This window comes from Limulus polyphemus, unplaced genomic scaffold (genome assembly GCF_000517525.1).
Source record: "Limulus polyphemus unplaced genomic scaffold, Limulus_polyphemus-2.1.2 Scaffold1499, whole genome shotgun sequence".
Lineage (NCBI taxonomy): Eukaryota > Metazoa > Arthropoda > Merostomata > Xiphosura > Limulidae > Limulus > Limulus polyphemus.
In genome coordinates, this window is record NW_013667109.1 from 200,661 (window position 1) to 223,090 (window position 22,430).

The 22,430-nt window shown below is 29.6% G+C and overlaps 3 long non-coding RNA genes across 3 annotated transcripts in view; all 3 read right to left on the reverse strand.

The window, feature by feature from the left end:
* LOC111086866 overlaps positions 1 to 7,053 on the reverse strand; it is a 9,523-nt gene extending 2,470 nt beyond the window's left edge. Inside the window, exons 1-2 of the long non-coding RNA XR_002611594.1 lie at positions 6,176 to 7,053; positions 861 to 1,013 (exon numbers count right to left, since the gene is read on the reverse strand). This is a non-coding gene — a long non-coding RNA (uncharacterized LOC111086866). The remainder of the gene's footprint in view (positions 1 to 860; positions 1,014 to 6,175) is intronic.
* The window catches only part of LOC111086864, a 97,652-nt gene that overhangs the window by 27,524 nt on the left and 47,698 nt on the right, over positions 1 to 22,430 (reverse strand). The gene's annotated exons all lie outside the window — the stretch shown is intronic.
* LOC111086867 overlaps positions 19,486 to 22,430 on the reverse strand; it is a 7,736-nt gene continuing 4,791 nt past the window's right edge. The window contains exon 3 of the long non-coding RNA XR_002611595.1: positions 19,486 to 20,412. This is a non-coding gene — a long non-coding RNA (uncharacterized LOC111086867). The remainder of the gene's footprint in view (positions 20,413 to 22,430) is intronic.

Genomic DNA, 22,430 nt, shown 5'->3' on the forward strand with positions numbered 1-22,430 from the left:
CACTTTCCAATACTTTCTGGGCATTGGTAAAGTATTCCTATGAAATGTTCTACTGTCCTAGCCTTCCGTTAAAACAGAGAGTCTGCAGATCACAAGAACTGTAGAAGAGACTGACTGCAGTGTTATTAATACACAACAAACAGAATTTGAAAATTCTGCCCATACATAAATATACTGACAGGTGAACCATTTTACACATGTAAATAACATATCCATTCTCCTCCTCCTTACTCTCAAAATGATAAAACATCACTACAATAGATGGTGGGAACAATATATATATTGTTTAAGCTCAACAGAAAGCAAGCGATTGTTAAGCGATTACACTAGAAGAATAGCATTGCACTTCATCGTTCTCGAGATTTCCAATTGAAATCTGCATGTAGAAGGTTTTATAAATATTACATATACCTATAAATTCCAAATGATCAGAATTCAAATGGTGTTCAAATACACTATGCAAGATATACAGTAAGCTATATCATTAAAAACATCAATGACCATATTTTTTATTCTCTTCATTTTATTACCTCAGTCACTGTCAAATTTTCTCAACTTCTTCAAACACCTCCCCCACTTATAATCCAATTCAAACATTGCCTGAGCAAGATGACTGAGAACAGTAATTGATTTGTGAAAGTTTGAGGTCAGTCTTACAAAGAACAAGCAAAAGCGAGGATGAAAAGAAAGGCATATTTGTACATAGAGGTAGTTAATTACTTTGCTTCTGCTGTATTCACACACATATAATTACAAAAACATACAAAGTTCAAAGGTCAGAAGATATGATTCTCAAACTGACAAGAGGTCTTTAATAGTGTTAAAACCTCCATCTTAAGTAGGAGAAAAGAAAACTTAACTGCAACAAAACATGTTACGTTTGAGTTGAGAGAACCTGTAAACAAGTCAGAAGACATGATGTTGAAGATGTCATATTGGACCCCAAGGCTAAGCAGCATATCCACTACATTATTCATCACAACAGATCTGACAGGTGACGTGAAAAATTCCATCTGAAACAAAACATTCTTGTAATACAGATCTGAGAATGATGCTTTATAAAAAATTACCTAATTCTGATCAGGAATGAAAACTGTCCATGGGCATTTGCTGTACATATGGTTGAATCAGGAGTTCAACCATGAATGATTTCATAGGTGCTTTATGTAAATCTTCTTCACAGAGATAACACTCAATCATAAGATAAAATTGGTCAAGACATAAGTAGCTATAAAGGACTGTTTGTAAGTCCATTGTTAGAAAAAAAAAATATATATATATATATAAAGAATTGAACCTAAGAAAGAAGATAAAACATTGACAAAAATTTTCTATGACTAGAAAGAATGAGTATGGAAAAAATAAAACAAGAACAGAAGCCTAATAATATTCATGTAGAGAGATGTGAGATCATTCATATGTCTCATAAGAAACCTCACCAAAAGGATATACAAAAAACTAATCAAGCCAGTGATGTATTACAGAATGAAACTTTTAGAAAAAAAAGAATAAAATAAAAAGGAGAACTTTTCTTGCACTTAAATCATCTAGAAAGATGCAAGTTCCCTGTAAGTGGTGCACGGGTGCCGAGGAATTGTTGAAGTGACAAGATGGGAAAACAAGTATGGTATGATCATACAGCGTACTCATGCAACATATAGTAATGGTCTTCTAAGAGGAAAAGAGCCATCATTACCAGCAAATTAACCACAGATTGTATTTGGCGAGAACAGATTCATAGGAGCCATGAAAGCAGGGGTCAAATTCTGCTGCTACTCACTGGTACTGAGTACTGGGACTTATTCTTTAAGTCAGTACTAGTACCAGGACTTATTTGAGCTGTGTTTTTGGATGCACATGCATTCCACAGTTCCATCACAAAGCATTTATTCATGATACTCAAATTGTCATTTTTTATGTTAACAAAATTTTTTTTTTTTCAAAAAACAGGTCCACTTCACCCAGCCGAGTACCTCTACTTCTTTTTTTTTGAGAATTTCACCACTGAAAGAAATCGACTGAAATACTGCAGATGCTAATGGTTTAACAAGTAAGAAAAATCAAAACAAAAAAACCTATTACAAGCTAGGTAGTAACAGAGCTCACTGGTGGTTTAAGCATCTATTTGAGTCAACAGGTGGAAAACCCAGAAGAAGAGATGTAGATTCTGTCACTTTTTAAATTTCTGAAGTGTATGAAAATTAATAGAATGTGATTATGGATGTGATTTTAATCAACCAGAGCAAAACGTGTTTGAGTCTTATTAAATACACATAGATCCAAGACCAGTAAATCCGTCCTTTCTCCAAGTGGACTTTTGTTGTAAGATATTAATATGAAAGAGTAAAACAAATCCTGAGAAAAAACACATAATTCACACAGAAGATCAAACAAGAAGGATGTAAAAGGTAGTACATTCACACAGAAGATCAAACAAGAAGGATGTAAAAGGTAGTACATTCACACAGAAGATCAAACAAGAAGGACGTAAAACGTAGTACATTCACACAGAAGATCAAACAAGAAGGACGTAAAACGTAGTACATTCACACAGAAGATCAAACAAGAAGGATGTAAAAGGTAGTACATTCACACAGAAAAACAAGAAGGATGTAAAAGGTAGTACATTCACACAGAAGATCAAACAAGACGGATGTAAAAGGTAGTACATTCACACAGATCAAACAAAAAGGATGTAAAAGTTAGTACTAGAATTGTTAGAGTACACTGAACTGTTAAAGAAAATTTTGATCAAGAAAAACTCCCCAAGAGATAGAATTAATGAATGTTGGGTTACAATAATATCAAACCACTAATTAAAGACTCCCCTACATGACTATAATTATAACCAAATGGAATAAAAATTGATATACTCTTACAAGTAAATCTGCTTGTAGAGAAATGAGACAAAGAAAAAAACAACAAAGAGATAGAAACATAGATTGACAAAAGAAGGCAGATTTATTTACAAGTCAAATAAATGTAGCTTAACGTCAAGTTAAAGAGCAGTCCAAGTTAGTTGCATATGCAGCTAATCATAAGAAAATAGACTAGAGTGAAACTCTTGTTGAAGCCACTCTCTAAAAAAACCATCATCTTCAAAACTGCTAAATAACAAATGTTTCAGAAAACACAGAAGTAGAATAAACCAATTGATAAATAAAAAAAAGAAAAAAAAAGATCACCAATTTTTCCTTTATGCCATGATTTACAGAGAATTAAAAAAGAAGGGACAAGGGTTTTTTTTTCCTGCCAGTAAATCTGGCCCATAATTATTTCTGAAAGTCAAAAAACTCCAGATAATAGAGATGTGAAGAAAGATAACAGTGACTAATAACATTAGATATAAGATGACAAAGACCTGCTAAAACCAATTAAAATCTTTAAACTGGAAATCATCAGACAAAAACCTGTCTTTTACCACCACTAAATTATCAAACATATGTCTAAATAGGCTACAAAAAATGCAAGTATAAACAAAATTGGCTACAAGTTTAAAAATGAACAGATATCCAAGAGATTTAGTCAAAATGTTAACAGTCACATAATTAAGACAATAGTAGATATCTTTTTGTTTCCTCTATGCTTGTCTTTTATTTCTGCATATTATGTTTTGTATATACTTTTCATTAACTCATCATAGTAAGGTTTGAATCATTTTCTTCTTAGTGGAATGTTTTATCAACTTTTTCTAAAACTTAAATTGACAGCAAAGTCAATTAAATGCTTTACTTTTTATACAAAGAAAATTCAGAGTATTTCAAACAATAGAAAATTTTAAACTGAAGACAATAATCAATATTCAAAACAGTGGCACAGTAAGGAATATGAAGTATAAGGCAAAAGTTGAACTTGACACAAAGACAGTCAATAAAAATAGTTTAAAGCTGTTAAATGTCAGTAGATATCTCGCTGGGTATGTAGGTACAATAAAAACTGCTCATAAATAAAGAGACCGGCAGTGTTATTAATACACAACAAACAGAATTTGAAAATTCTGCCCATACATAAATATACCAACAGGTGAACCATTTTACACATGTAAATAGCATATCCATTCTAACTAACTGTATTTAATGCTTTAGTTGGTAACATCTGTTCTTTATGTGCATCTGAAAAACAATAAATAATTCAGCTTGGAAATTATTAAGCCTAGAATTACCTATATGTATCATTCTGGCTTTTTAATAACATTTTTTTTTTACTAAACTACTTATGCACCAAATGCTTTTGGGTTCATGACTTTGTTATTTACATTGTTTAAGTGTCCCTAAAATAACATCAGTATTTCAATGAATTGCACTAATCCATAACTGCTACGGTACCCTAAGTTAATGTAGTAACAGGCAAGAAAAAGTTACTTAATAAGATGCAATATGTATGAACCCCACCAGTCATGGCAATATACAAACAAGTCAGTAATTTGAAGATTAAGAAATACGCTGAAAACTTAAGATAACAAGATTATTTACAGTTTAATTTTGAGTTTACTTACTGATTAATTAATGTATAATATATATAAATCGACATTCAACAACTTAGACTGTTGAATGTTGATTTAAATACTAAAACCTTCTTTACCATTAAAACTTGTGTACTTGAAAATTATCGCACCAGTGATCAAAACATCATACCTGTTCTAAAAAATAATCTTCATTATTATAAAAGTTGTAACTTGTAGTAAGATTATTTATCTTTCTTAAACTTTGATTATTAAGCTCATAGATCATCACATACCACATGATTTTTTAAATGCTGATATGAAACTTCATTACCACATTCGAGAAACAAAATTTACATGTCTATATTGTAAGTACAAGTTGTGGCTTGAGTTAATAACACTAAAAACAGAAAAGAATACTTGAACATGAGTGAAAGTAAGCAAGCTTAAATGATACCTACTAATACCCATGTTACAATATTTTGTATTTATGGCACAGTTACCAAGGCTATCTGCCACTAACCCTAACTTTGAACTCCTGATTGCATTATCCTACTATCCATGCTAATGGATTGACTGTTACCCTTATAAAACACCCACAGCTTAAAGTATGTGGAATATTTTATAGTACTGCATGGACTATAACCTATCTTGCTTGCTCCAAAATCCAGAGCATTTCACGGGGCGAATCCTTATTCCTTACAGGGGAATAAAATAGGTATTTTTTGTAGTAATAATAAGATGAGAAAAATTGCTTAAGGTTAATGAAAACTGTAAGAATTATCAACCTTAATGTACATTAACACAGATGTGGTACTTGCATGAAAATTTATGTTCAGAATGAAATAAGTGACCATTTCATTCTGAAGTAATGACATATTATTACTGATAATACTTATGACATACTACTTATGGTATGTGCTCTAATAAGAAAGATATATCATTATTTAAAAAACACCAAAAGAATGAAGACACAATGAAGCCTGTGCCTCATGTTAGGATGTTTTTGTTTTTAATCTTCAAGTTTAGGATGTATTCATAATTTATCTATAGATACAATCAATGTGTCTGCAGATATGCTGTTAAGTCCAGTTTCAGTATACCTGTTTTATTTTGGTGAAAAAAAAACAGGCTAAAACATGACAGTGAAGAAATTAAACATGCCTTTCAAAAAACTTGTCAAGTTCTGAATTTTTTTTATACTTAAAACACATGTAAAAACATTTAGTGAATACAAAACATGTTTGAGCTTTAAGACAAGCTTTCAGTTAGTGTATCATACTTGCCATTATCTGGCCAAACAATGACATAAGTACAGATAAACTTAAGCACGGAGTAAGGACCTATTTACAGCACACTCCTTTGAACACTTTTGTTAACAAAATTTTATGAGAACCTACTGCTACTGAGGTTTTATGAGGTTAGATTGATTCTAAAAAAACCTGTTCCTAACATTTCACACAAAAGGGTAACAGAGAGATTACTATAACCGAGTATATCTTACATGACACAAGATTTACAATTATAATCATTTAACAAAAACAATTACAAGCTTTATAGTTTAATAGTTTCTTCATATGAAGAGTTTCAGACTAGTTTTTATTTCTAATATAAAATAAGTCTGAACTAGTCCTATAACATATGAACATTTTATATTCTTTGGAGAATGATAACCGAAATATATGGTAGGATTATGTATTAACTGTAATATAAAATAACCAAATGTCAAAATACAGCAGAAGGAAGGTTCACTTGTCTAAAGCCACTGTTTACAGGATTGTTCATGTTGGTTACGTTCTTGTGATCGTTTAAATCCTTTACCACATTTGCTACATTTCTGAGTCTTCTGCCAGATATGCATGTACATATGATGCATCCTTAGAGAGTTTGGTGAAGAGAAAGTTCTCAGGCATATACTACAAAGCCAGCGTTGACCAGAGCTTGTGTACACTGCCATGGATGACCATTTCAGTCTCTTACCTAAAAACATTGGTGACAATTTAATAAAAAATAATAATAACCAATAAGAATACAAAATGTCAGGTGTGGATACAAATAAATTATACATCAAAAATTTAAGACACTAGTATCATTGTTTTCTTGCTCATGGACAGTTATATTAAACAAATACAGCCACTTTTGAACTCTTTATGTAGCTGCATTTCTACTAAGCAGGAATGTTCCACACAAATTAATCTAACACAATTTTTCGAATATCTTATGTTTTATGCACTGACCAAACAAATGACACATACACATATATATTACACTTCTAGAAGTTTAAGCTTGAAAAGACAAACCTACCATGTTTCAACCTAAATCTCCACCAGACTTGGAGAAGCCTATTTTATATATATTTTGTAAGGTTGGTATAAAGAATTTATTGATAGGGAGTTTGAACTTAATTATAAATTTTATTTGAGATCCACCTAATTCAAAAACATAACCCACATCAATCACATAGCTAATGAAAAGTTTTGAAAAGAAATCATTGCATAAATATGGTTCTACAAATGTTAAATGACATCTCCCGTCCAAGGTAACTCATTTCCATTTTGCCTACATGTGGTTAAAATTTTTTTAAACTTTTATTAATATTTTTAGGGTTAGTTGTATTTCAGTCTAAAAGATTAAGCTTTGATCATATCTTTGTAAATGCAACAAAAAAACTTAAGAAAATATAGCTTTTGTTTTTTGTTATCTGATGTATATTTTTCATTTTAAAAGAAAACGACTAAAATAAGACTACTATAGAAATATATAAACTAAATAAAAAATAAAAGCATCTGAACAAATGCTTTTCTGAAAATATGTTTTAAGTCTTCAATATAAAAAAATGTAATTCATATGATAGTTATACAAAATTTTGGAATACACAGCCTTCCCATAAAATCTAAGTAATTAAACTTAAGCCTTCTGAAAAACTCTTGTCAACTGAATATAAATCCTACACCAGGATGTTTCATTTTTTCTGCACAGTTTCCTTCATTCATGTATTTCTAAAACAAAGAAATAGGTTGAGATACAGGAAATGATGCACTCTGAAAGAATATACAAGCAGTGATTTTGTTTATGTAGACGTAGAATAAAACACCCTAAAAATGTGTGGCATCAATTAACACCAACAATAAAGTTAAAAAAGGTTATGATAATAATAATTATATATATATATAATTTCATTTTAACAACTTTATTATTCTTAAGAATATTAAATCTTGAAATAGAGAGATAAAGAACTCAAAGTTAAAATAAAAGTAGAATTGAGAAATAAGAAACAACATTAACTTTCAGTATTAATATCTTTCTCAATAACAACAATATGCATTTTACTTATTTCAAGCTGTATTTACATATGTAAAATTACTATAAAACTTATAGAAACTATGGGGTCAAAGTGCATAAAACTACAGATGGTTGAGTATTTAATGAGGCAAAATATAGTTTAAGCGTCAATAGCACTGTGAAATATATTTAGCAAAGAATGGTTTTCCTCTTGCAGTAACCCTAGCCATTTGGCCTACCTGTATTGCCCAGAAACTTCTCAAAGCTATAAAAAACATGAAGCAAGTGTTAATGACACAGATGAACAAAAATTATGTTAAACATATTCAAAATACAAAGCTTTGTTTTAATGTTAGGATGACAATTGATATTGTGTTATTTTACCATACAATATTCTGATGAGATATTTAAAACAAATAAAGGCCCAATCAACAAAAAATGGATGTTTTGTTACACTAAAATCATACACAAAATATGGTGGTCACTCTCAAGACTCCTGGATCTAGACTTCAATGATCTTCACTTGCAAATAAAACAAAACCCAGACTACCACAAAACACTTTAACAGCCAGGAACATGTTCAAGTGGACAGAGCAAACTAATTAATTCAGAAATGAACATATCAAATCCACATGGATTTCACTGCAAAATACTACATGTAATACCTACAATATAATAATATGAAATGGAAAATCTATAATTAAAATAAAAGGTTCAGACAATAACCAAGTATGCTTTCTCTAACACCAAATGGCATCAATTTTGATCCTGGGATTGTTGACCTTTGTATGTTTCTGAAAAGATTTTCAAAACTAAATTCATAATTAACTTACTTTACATTTTTAGTATTATTCGTGCTTTAATTTCTCTATATCGCTATTATTTCATATTATCAATTTTTCTATTTCCCACCACCTTTTGCCATTATTTTTTTTTTGAATTTTATCTTTATAAATATTTGTTATCATTTCTTATAACTATTATCACACTTAAGTCTTTTATGTACAGTACACACCTCTTTGGCATAAACTAAATCTGACACCAACAACTCAGATCAAGGTTAAGACTGGCTAGTTCTCAAAGCTGAACATAATGCACTATATACTTATTAGTTCCAGGCAATCCTTTAAAAACGAGTTAATGTACAAATTTCAAATTAATCATCACCTAAAGCATAAAACACAGTGAACTTAGAAATAACAGCTTAATTTAAAGCTATAAATTTTTGAAACTCCAATCTCATGTATCATGAATAAACTAACAATTAAAGTAAAGAAAGAAAATATAAAGGAAAGCTTAAAGCACGTAATCTAGTTTTACATAAACAATTACTTACACTATTTTTAAAGCTAAAAACTGATATATTATGAATTCAAATTTCCCTAAATTAACTACTTAAGCTACAAAGGTTTATAAGAATAAAAAAAAAACTCTCTTATCTATAAAATAAATGAATAATTTGCAGTGTATGTACTGTATGAAATCAAGTACACTGTACCAAATGGTTTATTTTGAATTCCCCACAAAGCTACTAAAAGGTTATCTGCACTAGCCATCCCTAAGTTAGCAACAACAGACTAGAGGGAAGACAACTGGTCAACACCACCCACTGCCAACTCTTGGGATACTCTTTTACTAATGAACAGTGGATTTGACTATCACATTATAACAACCTCACAGTTGAAAGGGCACGCATTTTCGGTAACAGGGATTTTGACACAGGACCCACACATTGCAGGTCAAGTTTCCTAACCACCAAATCATGCCAAGTCCTATACCAGAGGAGACAAGCTTTTGCACGCACACACACACACATATATATATATATGTATTATAAACATAATGAAATAGCTTCGCTAACTTAGCAATAATATTAACACACAATATATTACCACAGAACAAGTTTATTACAATTATACTTAGTTTCACTTAAACATCAGTCTGCTTCATCACGCAAATAACTGGTAGCAGAATAAAAGAACATTCAAACAATGGTGTCACTATCAGAGGGTATTAGACACTGACTGGAAACTAGACTCAGATTAATCCTGAGAAATACAACAAATCTTAAAGTTTCACCTATTTCTTGATGCATTCACCGTAGACTGAATGATAATACAAAAATGTCTATTGAAATATTTTTACCATTTATATGTATATTTAATAATCTTTACAGCATCTTCCCTTAAAGTAATAAAATGGTATAATTAACATTCAGAATAAGAGATACCATCTTAGCTCAATGAATATTGATTTCATATCACTTGATTTTGTTCGCCTCTTTGTTATTCCCGATTATTGTCAGACTTAATACAGTTTAATAGCAATAAATCTTGTCCATCAGATCAGGGGAGCATCTAGCATTACTCTACCCCACATCACCTGGACTTAAAAAATTCTTATTACTCCCCCATCCCTCATCTTTAAAATGTATTCTATACAAAGCTCTTTTAGAACAGATGTAAGTACTTCCATCTATAAATGAACTTACAGATTAGTAAGCATATCTCATATTTAATAATTTCCACACAAATGATTTGAAATTCCTTTTTACTTCTCACCTGAAAAAAATATTAAAAACTGTCTATGAGAGAGTGAAGTTGAAGTAATTAAAAACATTATAAAAACATATCAGTTCTGAGGAAAAATTGTGAATAAGCAAACCTCTTAACTGATATTATGTTAACAATTATGTACAGGTCCTCTGAGGAGATAATGAACATTAGAATACCTGTACTCTTCCACAGTGGAAACAGATGATTGTCCATTTTCTTATAGAAGTAGTTACAGTTTTCAAGAGTACATACAAAATAAAAAGCTCATGACTTTGGTGAACTATATCCTCTTATCTGTACTGACAACCATATTTTACTATGAAACTCTTGCCTAAGGCATTAATATTCTTAATTTGATAATACTTGGTAAAAAAAAACTTTATTCTCAAAGGCAAAGCTAATAAATGTTATAATAAATAACACAAACATAAAAGCTATTGAAATAATAATGTTACAAGCTGCATACTGATATCAATAAATGGGCCTCGTTTACAAATATTACACACATTATGTTTTTCATCATCTACAATGCTTCAGTAATCTCACAGAGATTTTTTTTTAATTGAAATATTGTATGCATGTATTGTTATATATATATATAACAAAAACATTCCTGACAAATTAAGTAAATGTTTCATTTTAAAAAGTTTTTCTTTTAATAATAAAAACGTCTCTAATAAACAAAGATTAACCAGGAAAATCATACAATCTAAAGGCACTATTTTTTATAAAAAATTAAGGACAAAATGTAAATAGTATAGTTCTACCTTCTCATGTATGCAAAAAAACTCAAAAACGTACAGACTGCCATCATTAACAATGCAGTTAAACCAAATGACTTTTATTAATCATTCCACAGTAATTATATATGCAAATATTCCTTACTACATTCAAAGTTGATTTGGCTTTTAAATGAGCCAAAAAAAAAGAAATCAAAGAGCTTTTTCTTTTTTCATCCAATTCTTTCAAGAGGAGGCCTTATTAACTTTTAAAAAATTAAAGAATGGGGTTAAAAAAATATACTTACACAAGATGAACCAGCAAGAAGTAACTTAATACACAATAATTTCATGTAGTTATTCTGTTGTATATGATTATTTTAAAATGTAATTTTTATAACATTTGAAAAACTGAACAGGCTAAAAAAAAAAGAGTTTAAATTCTTCTTTAATTGGAATATTGTTGGTACATAGTCTGATATACAAAGAATATACAAGAAATTCTTTACATTTCTTTTCAAACGAAAAAATTTATGACCAAGTAAGCAAATTCTGTTCCACTTTTAAAAGTTTTAATAATAACAAAATTCACTAAGAAACCAAGCATAATATAACATTTTTTTTTAACTAAAAAAAGTTTAATGAGAAGGTAGGTTTTTCAGATTCCGACAAGAAAATATCAGGTAGTACTACGAAAACAATTTTGTGTATGTCTTCGGAGATGAATAAGGCGTTTAAATCCTTTTCCACAATGAAAACATATAAGGACTTGTTGGCTCTTATGTTGAAAGAAATGATGGTTTTTAAGTGTGTTTGTGGAGCGAAACAGTTTTCTACATTCTGGACATTGATACTGTATCCCACTACTGGTTGTAACAGCCATATTCTGCCAGGAAATTCTTGGGCCACCACTCCAATGCAACCTTGATGCACCTAACAAGTACGTATATCAGAATTAATATCGGGAATCAATAACAAGAATTAATCTGTACTAGTTTAATGGAAAAAACTCACCAAAACTTTAAATACAAAAATGTGTATCTATTCCACATTTCTAAAACTTTATGAAAAAATTATATTAAAATAAAATTAAACCACCTCTATTGACACTGTCATATACGGAGATGTATAAACAAATTTTCCTTTTACATAATGTAAACTGAATGCATAAATGTACATAAACTTGGAATATATAATATAGACGTGTAAGCTGAATACATGTAATGAATAATAAAGACGTGTCAGTTGAATACATAAATGTACCAATACTTGAAATATATATATAGACGTGTAAGCTGAATACATGTAATGAATAATAAAGACGTGTCAGTTGAATACATAAATGTACCAATACTTGAAATATATATATAGCATAAACATCAAAATACACCATAATTTTGTCACATAATATAATGTACATTTTTCAATAATTTATACAAAAATGTACAATGTAATTATATAACTGCAAAATGAAGACAGTGGTAATATAAATTCAAGAATATATAAATGGAATAATATCATCTATGAAAAAAACACTTATCTTATTGATGAAGAACAATTGTTCAAACCACTTATCTTATTGATGAAGAACAATTGTTCAAACCACTTATCTTATTGACAAAGGGCAATTGTTCAAAACACTTATCTTATTGATGAAAAGCAATTGTTCAAAACACTTATCTCATTGACGAAGAGCAATTGTTCAAAACACTTATCTTATTGACGAAGAGCAATTGTTCAAAACACTTAATGACGAAGAGCAATTGTTCAAAACACTTATTGACAAAGGGCAATTGTTCAAAACACTTATTGACAAAGGGCAATTGTTAAAAACACTTATCTTATTGACAAAGGGCAATTGTTCAAAACACTTATCTTATTGACAAAGGGCAATTGTTCAAAACACTTATTGATAAAGGACAATTGTTAAAAAACATTGCCCAATAAAAGTTCTTACTTTAAAGTGATATTATTCCACTTATTTATTTCTACATAATTATGTATCATAGCAATATGTACTGCTTTTTCTACAATGAGGATAACAATAACAGAAATGTTCCACCTCACTGTTTCTTTTGAGCTTTGTGACACTATAGACATTTATCAATGAAACATTAATACCGATTTCAATTAATCAAATGTATATGACTCCTATTAATTACACTGTTCAAATACTTTATCTTCATCATTCTTGATTTATTTACTGGACACAAAAAATGCTTAAATTCTGGATTACACAGACATAATCAGAGAAATATTTTTAAACAAAAATGATACTGAAACTTACAGAAAAAGAATTGTGAAGAATATAACACTCTCACAAAAGTCTACAATAACTTTTCTTTCTCTGGTACTACTAACAAACTGATCATGTTGCTGTTTATGTATTTTAAGGAAACTGTAAGTAAAACCAAGTTTTTATAAAGCTAATAACTGGAATATACTTCTTCAAAACCTTTCTGAATTGCCTCTTATTTATCCATGGTGATATGTTACTCAAAATGGATGGCTGTTTAATCCTCATTGTTAATATCAACTTCAAAATAAAAACTGATCAATAATAATCAATCAATTATACCAGACTTGGTTGTTAGGTAAGTTAACATAAATTGTGCTGTACACAGTTAATCAACTTTCTAGCTTAAAAATTTGACAGTGTACTCAATTTTAATAGATGTACTTCCAAAGGATCCCCAAAAGTGTTCTGTTTAAGAATACATAAAACCAAAGTTAAGAATAACAATATTTTTATTTCTTGCTTTTGAAGTTCATATGTCATGCTGTGTTGTAGCCTAAGAGTGTATAATTCTTCCCCTGATTCAACAGTACAAATTGCAACATTAAGCATCCCTTTGGTGATCCCTCCAGGTGGCCTTCGGCCTCCTTTTAGGGAAATTAATGTATAACACTGAATTATTTCTCTGTATGAATTCCAAAACTCTCCAAATTTCCCTTTCTTTAATTATTCTGAATATTTTGATATTTTTTTGGCATCATTACCTAAGCAAGAAAATAGAACATACATCCATACTTCTTATATATATATCCTCAAGTTCAACAAGCTTGGTAAAAATATATAAAGATAACTGGACTTTTTAAAATCACTTTAACTGACACAAATATCGGAGTTATAAAAAAAAAAATGTACTAATTGATTTCAATAAATATATTTAATGTTATACACCAATTCTTATCCTAAAGAGCCTTTCTAAAGTACTCTCTATTCAGCTTAATACTAGCTCAAAGTAGGATTTTTTTTAGATTTAATAACTTTTTAAATTGAACTTCAGCTTAAATAATTTCCTCTAGATATAATTGTCAAATAAGAAATCCTGAAAAGACAAACACAATGCACATAAGTTTTCTAATAATAATAATAATTCTGATTTTATTGTTCTTAGGTATGCCTAATAAATAACGTGAGCAAGAAACTTTGAAAATATTTTCTAAACACTTTCATGAATCTATAATATTAGTTAAAACAAAACTGTATAATGAAGGAAATGTTTAACTACTTTCTGTATTTATAGATTTTTCTCTTATTTTTCTGGAAGTGTGAATACATTGTTCAATATATTTAACACAAAAATGCACAGAAAGAAAAGATAAATACAACTTTCATGTTTACGTTACTGAATAATGAGTAGAAATAAAATAAGATATAATATATATAGATTAGAAAATAAATAAGCACCAATTATAAACGATAGCAATTTTGTGCATGTCGTTTCAGATGAATAAGACGTTTGAATTCCTTCCCACAATGAAAACATTTTTGAACCACTGGACTCTTATGCTGAAAGAAATAGTGATTCCTAACGGTGTTGGTTGAACGAAACAACTTTCTACATTCTGGGCACTTGTACTGTACTCCATTTTCTGTGGTGACGGCTACATTTTGCCAAGACATCCTTGGACCCCCAATCCAATGAAACCTTGTTAGACCTAGTGGTAAAACAATACTTTATTAAAATATTATTGTTTATGATTTATACTCGTATCAATACAAAACTATTTTTGTACAAAATTTTTCATATGCATTATCTCTCTACTGAAGGTTTCAGGTGTATACTTCAATTAAAACAAAAGAACAAACTATTTGACATTGAATAAAATTATTATAGTATGCAATAAAAGGGGTCCATGGAGAAGGTTTCCGTAACTGATACAGTGGAATATAGCCTTTATAGGTAAAACACTTCTGAATGTCAAATGTATGTGTATTCAGGACATATACAAACACTACTCATCCCTTGTTTTCTACATTCAAACACCAAATACAAGTTTTAGTATTCAACCAAACTGCATTCAAAATTAGAAGAAATATAAAAAATACCACATACAAACTAATTTTGACTATTCAAAAAATATTTTCAAGAATTTGCTTATTGTAATTGTAAATCCAATCTTTATTTTTTGAAATAAGCTTGTATTTGTACATAATAACTTACAAAACTGATGCAATTATATTACAAATTTATTAGGTGGCAAAATTATCACCTAATTATTCTTGTTTTACTAGGTATACACAATCACAATGCACTACTTTTGATATTCTTGTTTTTTGCTTGATAATAATTGTTTGCTTTTCTGCAGCTGTGTAATAATTATACTATAATGGAAAGTCAGTGTATGAGTTTTACCATATCTGCCATATGAGATATACAGGATGAGAAAGATGAAGTGTCTAATGGATTTGTTTGTGAATTTTCTCACAACTGTGTGTTACAAGTGAATCTTTCAAGACTACATCATATTGGAGGAACATAAGATGCAAATATGCTTTAATCGGGCAGACATCCTTGAACAGGAGCTCGTGTTGTACAGATGTGGTAAAATATTAATGTATGCATCCTCCAAGATAATGTCATGTTCATGAACAGACCTGCAGAGTGGAAGTCGATAACCTATAACTTTGATGCAATTTCTTTGAAACACCCTGTTCAATAAAAGTTTTAAATTTTCCAAACTATCAATCAAATAAACGATTTTTTACAGCTATATTTTCAAAAAATTAAACCCCATGAAATTTAAAATTATTTTCACTATTTCAAACATAAACATAATTTTTTTGGGGGTGGGGCTTGAGCAATTAGGGTAGAGTCAATAATGCAAAATTAAGCATATTTTTATTAATAAATTAATTAAATATTTGAAATAAAATTCAACATAAAAACAACGCGAGTTTAACTTTAGTAAAAAACGGAGAAAAACGAAATAAAAAAAACAACGGCATGATCAGGCAAAGAATGCAATTTTGAGAATAATTACCATATTGACCCTAATTAATGCCCCCTTTCTAATCATCACCTACCCCCTCTGGTACTTTTATAAAGCTTACCTTGTATGAGAGCAACAGTAATCCAACATATAATCCTCTACTGTAATCTACTTTATTACTGTAATTTTGACAGCAACAGTAATCCACTTTTATTACCGTAAATTCCAATTTAAAAAAAAAAAGACGAAAAAAATGCATACACTTATTAACACTGAAATCAACAAATCACATGTGAAAAATAGAATCTGGGAACTATACAAATATTATACTTAGCACACCTTTGCGGTTTGAAATGCCCACAGGTGCATTAATCAGGGGCAATACGGTATCTCTCGTATGTTTAGTTGGGCTAATATTTAGAAATATCTCACATATGAAAGTTTTGCCATGTATGTTATTACTATAAAAACTTGTCCAGGGTAATATGTTTGCATATCCATTTCAACAGTATCTTCATTACAAAATGTATTAGTGTCCAGCTATGCCTAACACTTTAGTTTTCTTTAATTATTAGTGTTGTAGTCAGTGTATGTATGAGTCTACTATTTTATACATAGTAGCTAACAAGAAAGAATGAGGATGGTTGGTCTGATAATGTTTGGCACCTCAATTCTCACAGGTTACTTTGTTACTCTTGCTGGTCATAGTTTTAATATTATTAGCAAAGGAGAAATAGTATGCTTCGTATTAGAGGACCATTTAATAGTGCTGAAGGATATGGAAAACGTGTTTAAGACCCATTATTCACGGAAATAAAATAACCATTTAACAGTGTTGAAGGATGTGGAAAACGTGTTTAAGACCCATTATTCATAGAAATAAGAGAACCATTTAATAGTGCTGAAGGATGTGGAAAACGTGTTTAAGATCCATTATTCACGGAAATAAGATAACCATTTAATAGTGCTGAAGGATATGGAAAACGTGTTTAAGACCCATTATTCACGGAAATAAGATAACCATTTAACAGTGTTGAAGGATGTGGAAAACGTGTTTAAGACCCATTATTCATGGAAATAAGAGAACTATTTAATAGTGCTAAAGGATGTGGAAAACGTGTTTAAGATCCATTATTCATGGAAATAAGAGAACCATTTAATAGTGCTGAAGGATGTGGAAAACATGTTTAAGACCCATTATTCATGGAAATAAGAGAACCATTTAATAGTGCTGAAGGATATGGAAAACGTGTTTAAGATCCATTATTTGTGGAAATTCAAAAGTACTTTTTCCAGTGAAAAGATATAAACATGGGTGTACAAAGAAGTATTCCACAAAGTAATCTGTTTATATATGAAAATAAAAGTAAAAACTTGGGAAAAAACTAGAATATGTTCAAGTTTTTGCTAATTCTACTTCAATTTACAGTGCTATGGCTGACAGTATGAAATGCAATGTCCAGCAAAGAAAAACCATAATTAAAAAATTAGCAGAATGTTTCTTTAAATCTGAACGTTTTTTTTTCACAAAATATTAAAACTATTATACAAACTGAAACATTTTTTTAGTTTTGCCAAAAACACCCATTGTTATTAAAAAAAAACTTTTAACTATACAGATCATTAATTCTGGGTTCAATAAAACAAAATAAAGTGCTTTACATCAGATTCAAACATCACTTAGTTTAATAAAACAAACAAAATATTCATAATTTCTGAAAATTCTCATTTAGCTAACAATTATACCACTTCAACATTAAGTACATATATTAATTAACTGATTAAAATAAAAAACACATGTCAACAAAAATGCAAATTTTTCATAAAATTAAAAGGGGGAAAAAAACAAAAAAACTTTATGTAACATTCTATCATACACAAATCAGTAAAAAAAAATTCAAGCTTGTACAGTTAATATCATTTTTGTGCACATATTTCTTATCTCCTTGCATTTAAAAATATGTATATATTGAATACGTTTTAAAGGTAAAAAATGAGAAATCTTAGTTTCAAACATAAAAATAATATAAAAATGTATATAAAAGTGTACATCTTATATACATCTTTGACACATAACATTTGTATACATGCATAATAAAAGAAGTGGCTTATTTCAGTCAGTGTTTGTAAACAAACTTCAAACCGTTTAATGTGTATGACCATCACTAATACTAACACAAATTGATAAAATATATCTACATATGTATCCTTTCACACTACAATACAATTTAAAACCATCTATTACAGAATTTCAACTGTAGTCATTATATACGCACACACACACACATGGTATTTATTGGAATCTGCCACTTAATACCTTACTGATTTAAACTCTAAGTTAATGAAAACACACATAGCCTCATCTCAAAAGGATGTGCGGTATCTAGAAGTATGTTAACCCTAAATCTAACCATCAAAAGCTTCTTTAATCAGGGAAATAATACTGGGTACAAAAACGTCTCTTAAATGTGATAGGTCTCTTATTTGGTAACATTAATATAATATTACTGTACCTCATTAGTTACAGCTACCCTAGCTACATGCATTATATTATACAGCGTAACACCTGTTTTGAGTATCAGTCATTACTGACACTGTAATGAAGAGTCATAATAATCTGGTTGGGTGGATACACCGTAAACATACACAAATATATCTTAAAATAAAAACAAACACTGGACACTTCTTATAGTGCACCATAGATGTGTATTATCCAGAAACTTTAACCGATCTATAAAAAGTAGATTTTATTTTGTTGCAGGTGTTTCAAATAAGTGAAAAAAAAGTTTTAATATGACACCATATAACTTCTTTTCTCCTTTCTCTTTGCTCAAGATACATTTTCTTCTGTTTGTACGTACATGTATAAACATATATATACAGAAAAATGCTCCAAAAGTGGTCACAGGAAGGAAAATACATTTGAAAATATAGCATGTACGAGTATTACCTCTCATTTCTATAATTTAGCCATTTTAGATTGATTTGAAGTATAAAATAATACTTTAATATTACTATAGTTCTGCAAATAAAAAATGTTTTCTTAAAAAATAAATCTGATTTTATATCTAACTTGTTCTTCTTAATGTTACCATTTAACCTTAAAACGACCATAAGTTATCTTCCAGTTTACAATGATTAAATTCTGTCATGTTTACAGATCACTTTTTTGGTAATGCTTGTTTTTTATTTTATTAATCTCTTACCAGCTAAGATATTTACAAATTAAACAACAACAACAAAAAAAAACATCACATTTGCCCTTTACAATGAATCATATGATTCCTTAGGTAACAGTTCCATTTGAAGCCTTTCCCACATAAGTGACATCTAAATCTTGTTGGTGTTCGATGCTCTTTTAGGTGATGACATCTCAAAGAATTAGTATTGTGGAATGTTTTTCGGCACGATGGGCACATGTACTCTCGTCCAGCCCCTGTGGTTATAGCCATGGCTTTCCACTGGTAACGGTATGACCCTGGAAGGAAGTGATTATAGACTGTATATTTTGTTACATCTTTACGTTTATGGGATGGAAGACACACAACTTAACACTTCATATGAAATGTCCTCAAATGAAGGTCGAACTTTCAATATTTTCTGTTGTGAAATTAAATAAAAAATTTTTTATACTGGGTGAACCTTCTATAAAGTATGATACGCCATGTGTAAGTTATACAGTTTAGTTCCAAATAAAATTATATCTCATTCATTTAATTTAACGACAACTTTAAATGACTGATTTGAATATTTTTGTTGTATGCATGTCTTCCAAATAAGTGTTTTTGTGTTGACAGTTACAGCCAGTAAGGACCATCAAGGAACCTTAAAATGAAAGGAGTAATCACCAAAACTTTATTAAAACCTTGCTTTTAAAATTTCAAACAGAACACCAAACTATTCAATATGTACATTTTCAAACAAAACTATTTATTAAAAATCCTGACAAATTTTACCCTTATTCAATAAACTCTCCGAATCTTACAGCCTAAAGAGTGGCGCTTCATGTCACCACTTCTAACAAAACCTCTACCACAGTAGTTACAATAGTGACGGTCTTGTTTCCTATGTTTGTAGTAATGATGCATCCTCAAACTATCAGAAGATGAATAACTGTTCAAACATGATGGACAGAGGTACCTATAACCCTGTGGAGTCTTGACCATCATTTTATCCCATTCCAACTTTTCTGGTCCTGAAACAGATAATTTCATACAAAAATTACAATACTACTTTTACCCCCTTTTTTGTTATGCAAAACTACACTTTGCAAATGAAATTATCTTATAAAATACGTAAGATTTAAATTAACATACAATTCATATTAAGTAATCTATTGTACTACTAATAAGAAATACTTTCAAATGTTTGCATGTACAAAATTCAAAAAATTCAAGGATTAAATTAATTTTGCAGCTTATTTTATTAGAACAGATGATAAACTTGTTTCCATATTATATTTTCCTTAGATCTGCAGTATCTTACCTTAAGGTATCAAACCCCAGACATTTTTTACAACTAATTGTATTCTCTGAACACTTTGTTATAAAACAACTTTAGAAGGGGTTTATGCAAAATAATTTAAAAGCACGATGATATTTTATTTATGTTCTTGATAACTGTGACAAATACAGTACATACATTTTTAATATGTAGAGGAAAAAGAGCTATATTTATATAATAAGTGTAATATTTTAAATGTCTACAAGCTTTTTTTTTTCAATGTTTGAAAGCGCACACCATGGAAACTTTAATGGTTAACATCACAATTCGTAAATACAATATTCTTCTATATTTGTAAATGCCAGTATGAGCAACAGTTGTAGTCAATTCATTTTGAAATAACCGTAAACAAGTGTGAAAAACATATTTGTTATAATTATTATTCTTCAAAAGATTTCATTAGGTAGTTAAAGGAAAAGAATAATCAAGGGACAGTATAGCAAAAAAAAATAATCATGGAAATATTCTAAGCAAAATCATATATAAAGTGGAATACTCTGAACTTTTCCCTTTAAGCTGTTGCAAAATTTAAGGTGCTCCCGGAAGGGAGGAGTGTTACATATGAATACATATAATTTTATATTGTATCGTAGTTGGCACGAGAGTATAATTTATTTCTATTGAAAATTCTAATATAAAAAAAAAGATGGTCATTACTGTTAATCAGCAATTTGTTCATAATTCATGGAGAAAGTGAGCTTTTTGAAACTAAGCTAATATAATAGACATAAAAACTATAACAAATAATCAAGTTTCCTTGAAATTGTCTTTAATATGGAAAACACTTGGCTTATCTCTCCACCAACTGCAAAGAAGAGCGACACACCATTAACCATTTATTTCTGATCCACATTCTGAATGTTGTATGTATGATGTTTTATGAAGAAGTAAAAATAAAGGTTTAACTTGTTTGAAGTCACTTTCTCAGAAATAATGTAAAATATTGCAATAAACGCTCTCAACATTTCTTATATGTTACAAAAAATTGGTACGTTTCACCAATAGTCAAATGATGGATTTTAATCAGCACAGCAATCAATACCCTGTCTACTTTCAGTAAGTCAATACTGATGCTTACAATATTATAAACTTCACAGCTTATTTGGTAAAAACCTGTCAAATCATGTTTTAAAAATTTTGCCATGTGAATGTTTTCTTGATGGGAGAAAATTACTTAAAATTATAGCTATACACTGAAATAAATAGATTTTGAGAGAATTTTACTAGTGTACGCTATTGCAAAAAAGACAAGCATTAGTAAGGGTTTTTTAGTCCTTTTTTTGTTCCAGACATAATATCCACAGAAAAATTTCTATTGAGGAAGTCTGAAAAAACATATTAAAGAAACTTAGTAGAAACTTGCATATGGAAATACTTCGTTTATAAATTAATTAAGCAACTCAATTTCAATTTGTTTGTTTAGTACTGTCATTTTTATAAAATAATTATAGCTATTAACATATACAGGCAAGGCAGCTGCAAAATGGAACTGAAAAATTCTTATAGTAATCTATGCCCAAAATACTATATGAAACCTGGTATGAGAGCAGATCAAGACATTTGGTGAAACAGGAAATTAGGACATCAAAAAGGATGTATGAGAAAAGGTTGGCTGAATATGTAAAAATTAAGAGTAAGGATTTCTTTAAATACATTAAGGGTAAACAAAATGTTAGGATGGGGTAGGACCCTTGAGGGATGAAAAAGGAA